Source organism: Bombina bombina, chromosome 5, assembly GCF_027579735.1.
Source record: "Bombina bombina isolate aBomBom1 chromosome 5, aBomBom1.pri, whole genome shotgun sequence".
Classification (NCBI taxonomy): Eukaryota; Metazoa; Chordata; class Amphibia; order Anura; family Bombinatoridae; genus Bombina; species Bombina bombina.
The window spans coordinates 170,296,091-170,301,290 of record NC_069503.1 but is presented as its reverse complement, the minus strand read 5'-3'; the positions used below and the strand labels follow the sequence as shown (position 1 = coordinate 170,301,290).

At 33.4% G+C, this 5,200-nt stretch overlaps 1 pseudogene; it reads left to right on the top strand.

The window, feature by feature from the left end:
- Positions 1 to 1,706: 1,706 nt before the first annotated feature.
- Positions 1,707 to 1,825, top strand: LOC128661954 (uncharacterized; annotated as a pseudogene).
- Positions 1,826 to 5,200: the final 3,375 nt, after the last annotated feature.

Genomic DNA, 5,200 nt, shown 5'->3' with positions numbered 1-5,200 from the left:
ACATTCCATTTAGTCAGTTTAGACGGATTAGGCGTAATTGCACATTATTAGAGAGATATGATGAACAATCCCTTATCTTAAAAAATAGATTTCTTGAAAAAGGGTACCCTCCAATGCTCTTAGAAGAAGGCTACCGAAGGGCAAGAGAACTAAATAGAAATTAAATTCTTAATCCGCTACCTAATAATGGGTTAAATAGATGTAATAGTAACAAAAAGCAGACTACATCATTTATTACTAACTATAACTCCAACTATAAAGCCATTACGAAAATAATTAAGAAACATTGGTACCTTCTTAAAAAAGATCCGATTTTAAAAGAGATTTTGGACGATTCCCCTAACATTACATTTCGGAGAGCCCCAACCATTAAACAGAAAATAGCCCCCAGCAAAATCATAATGTCCAAAAGAACATCAGGAATAGGAGGTCTGTCCAACAATAGACACCAACAAAAAGGAGCTTTTAAATGTAGAATTAAAAGATGTAACGTGTAAATATGTCACGCATGGGGCAACTAGTGTCACTTCTTCTATCACAGGATGTACATATGAACTTAAGGATAGATTAAATTATGTCATATACCTATTAACCTGTAAATGTGGGATGCAATACCTAGGTAGAACTATAAGGAAAGTCAGAAGCAGATGGGGAGAACACCTTAGAAACATAGAGAAAGGTATACTCAAACATAGTGTATCAAGACATCATGTTCAACATCATTGTGGTACTAAATGTCAATTTTGTATAACCCCTCTAGAGAGGATACAATACAAGCAAGGAACTAATAGGTTCAAAAAGTTATGTCAAAGGGAAACCTACTGGATCTATAAATTTGGTACTCTCTTTCCCACAGGATTGAATGAGAACATAGATATGTCTGCTTTCTGAATATAATATTTTTGTACATCTTACTGTGGATTATCAGGTCATCATCTTTTTTCCATGCAACACTATAGCTATTTAATATTATAAAGGCATTATCAGAGGTGTATATATTGACTTTATAGTTATTTATTTATTTTTCTCCACTTTGTATATCATATTATATTATATTATACACTACACATATTGACTTTATAGTCATACATTTATTCTTCTTCACTTTATATATCACAGTACATATATATATATAATACATCACATAAGGATGATCACATTATAGTCATGATTGGTATATTACACAATCATTTAGGGCACATGTGATGTGTATATATGTATATATATATATATATATATATATATATATATATATATATATATATATATATATATATATATATATATGTATTCATGTATGTGTATGTATATCTATATACACCACTTCAAGATATGGGTTTGTTATACCAACATAGGATATACCGGTTTAATATATGTAATACACCCATATTATTATGGATTTCTGAATATATATGCTGCACATTAGAAAACATATACACTGTTCACTATATATCTTTATGTTATAGTTATTGTATCATTTTAGTTATGTCTGCACTCACAATATACACCTCAACATTATCTCTAACACACTAAACAATATTGTTACTACTGTATTTCTATGCCATCTTATTTTTGCATATTAAACGTAATGTATTACAACCCCATTTTTACACATTAGAGTAGGTTAATAGATATTCACCAAGTACACGTATCTATTGCTTAATACATACATTCCATATCACTTAGATTAAGATATGATATTTTGTGTCTACCGCCACACTTCCCTGAATGCACCTGATCCCGTCTGATCTCGGAAGTTAAGCAAGGCCAGGCCTGGTCATTACCTGGATGGGAGACTGTCTGGGAACACCAGGTGCAGTAGATTTAATATACATATATATAGATTCAATAAGGCCTGCATAATATAAAGGGCTCTCTCCTATAGATAATGTTGCTTATACACATTTGACCAAAGGCTGTTAATATCAATAGGTGCTTTAATAAAACTTTAACTTATTTAGACTAACTGAAAACATACAAAGATATTTGGTATGAACACCAAGAATTAGAATATTATGTACCTTGTATATATGTATGTGTGTGTATATCTTTTAAAAAAGGATGGGGAACATTTTTTTAATGTTACTATTTTAGAGTACCATAATAATATCCTATAACATATGATGCTGACATGATATTCACCATAAGATAATGTTAGGCTATGGTTGTTGTTTTTTACATCCTTAACTAACCAATTTGTATAGTACTTGTTTGTTTTTAAGTATAATGTTAATTATTTGGAAATGGTTTAAATCATTGTATTCTAAGTATGGTCTGATTGAAACAGGTGTGCACTCTCACACCTGAGGAGGCAGGTTCACTTCCACACCTGAATAGGTGTGGTTATGTTTCACTCTTAGAGTGGTCATTTAGCATTTATAAGCCAGGGCTCTCAGTCTTTGGATAGAAGCCTGAGGAAACAGACAGAGATCTGAGAAACTAGTTGCTTGTTTATCCATTGTACAGTCACATTTGTGACATTTTATATTGTATTTTATTGCACCATTAAACTATGGTATTTTAACTCTTCGCTGAGCTTGATTGAAACCTACCCTGGAGTGATTTGCTGCACTGCCTTGGTCAGTGAACTGGGACACTGTGAACTCCCAGTCTGCCTCTATAAGCACAACAGAGTGCTGCTTTATTTGTGAGTATAAAATCTGTATTCACCTTTTTTACATTTGTCCAACTGTATTACACGAGGAGGCGCCCTTGTCTTTGTGATTTTCTTTGCACAGAGAGAGTTTCTACCCAGACTGGTTTTGCGACAAGGAGCTGACTTCTGGATCTAAGGGAGAATCCTATATATGTGCCACCCAGGAGGACTAATAAACATCTGAAGTGCCCTCTTAATCTTGGGACTATCTGAGCATCAATATCATATACAGATGAGAACTTACTAGAGACGTAATACTATTTATTTATTATATATTGTTTTCAGCTGCATTTTCTGTTTATATTGATCACATCACATTTGATGAGAGTCCATGTCTCAATTTTTCTGTAATTTTCATATATTTTTTGTCTTTATACATTATTATTTGATCATTGTATATTATTTTTATAGTGTTTATTGTTTTTACTAAACGTCAGTATTATCCTACAGATTGTTGTAATACATTTAATTTATATTAGGCTTTGGTTGGCCCCTTTTTTAAAATTATATATTTCTTCTAGCACCCCCTAGAGAGTTACGCTTGCATAGTGTAACAGGTATTTCTTTTTCCCAGATATACTCTTCAATATTATCCCTTTTTATCCCTTCAAGTATCTTCCCCACTATCAATGTCAGAATAACTGGTCTATTGCTTCCCTTTTTGAAAAGTGGTTCCTCATCCGCTGTATGCCAGTCCTAGGGTACTATGCCTGAGGATAATAAATCTTAATGAATTAAGTGTAGAGGTTTGCCTATAACCAGACGTATGCATTCAGATGTTTTGGATGCCTGTGAATACAGAAGAAGGTGGTCATTGTTTCAATGTCTCTACAATTGGTTCCTCTTTTGTGTATACTGAAGAAATAAACTGGTTTAGTACCACAGTCTTCTCCCTGTCACTGTTAATCATAAAACCCTTCTCACATTTTAATGTACCTATATTTTCCTTCCTATATTTTTTGCAATTTATATTCTTAAAAAAAACTTTAATGGGTTTGACTTAAAATCTTTTGCAATTAATCTTTCATTTTCAATATTAGCTAATTTGATTGCTTTTTGCATGCTTTGTTATATTCCTTATATATTTGGAATGCTGAGTCTGTACTATTTTCTTTAAATAATATAAATGCCCTATGTTTTTTCCTAATTTCTCTTAATTCATATTTATTTAGCCACATTGGCTTGGATTTATTTATTTTACTTATATAACTATGTGATATGTGTTGATGTGTATATTTATTTAACACAGTTTTAAAGGCTATCCTTTGATACTCTGAGTTTTTATTTGAAAATATGTTGTCCCAATTTATGCTATTTAGCAATTTCCTTAAACGGACAGTCTACTCCAGAATTTTTATTGTCTAAAAACATAGATAATCCCTTTATTATCCTTCCCCCAATTCTTCATAACCAACATGGCTATATTAATATACATTTATATCTATGATTACCTTGTATCCAAGCTCTGCAGACCCCATATTTTATTACTTTTGACAAACTAGCATTTTAGCCAATCAGTGCCGACTCATAAATAATCCACGTAGTGAGCACATGTTATCTATATGGTACACATGAGCTAGCGCTGTCTAGCTGTAAAAAAACTGTCAAAATGCACAGAGATAAGAAGCAGCTTTCAAGGTCTTAGAGATTAGCATATGAGCCTGTAATGTCCTTACATAGCAAACATTAACTCTTTATATGAATGATGCACTTGCTGCACTCCTTATATTAGCAGTCCTGTACACTGTGTATGCAGCACTATAGTATTCTCAGTATCAGGTTGTATGCAAGATGACAAGGGAACTACCTGTATAAAGTCTGTTCTGTAGCCAGTAATGTATAACTGTTAACTGTATAACTGCAATATACTTATAACTGTAATGTGTAACAGAGTTCTTACTCTTCCTGACTGGCTGATGCTGTATCCTGCTGCAGTGATCTGTAGCTGACATTACATTTATTAGTAGCAGCACTTGTCAGATCTGAGGTTCAGTCCTTGTTACTTGTACTTTTTAACTGCATCACAAAACTGTCACAAGATGGCTTCTCTGAACTGTTCTTATTCTAAACACAGCCCACTTGATGACATCATCTTTGTATGGAAGCCTCAATGTGCCATCTAACCAAACCAGGAAGTAAGCACAACACTACATCTTCTTTCCTACTTATTTTTTTTTTTTTAAACTTAACTGCACAACAACAACTGTAAGATAAATTAGTCTTCTCCAGCATCCTCTTGTATTGTGGACATGAAAGCTGCTTCTTGTTTCTTCCGTTGACGAAAGTTTCTCTGATATGTTGCATGTTGTCTCCGGCGAGTGTCTCTGAGATTCACTTCAGGAGACCAACGAACAACAGGTGTTCGTTGCCTGGGAGTACGAGCATGACTATTGTGGTCCTGGATAGAATTTCTTGACTCATCATTACAAGGTTCTTCTATTGAGGCTGGTATTTCTGAGTCATCTTCTGTAGTTGAGTCAGAGCCTGTGTTTGGATCATGCCAAACAACACCCCAGATATCAAAGTCATTGTCTGATTGTATTT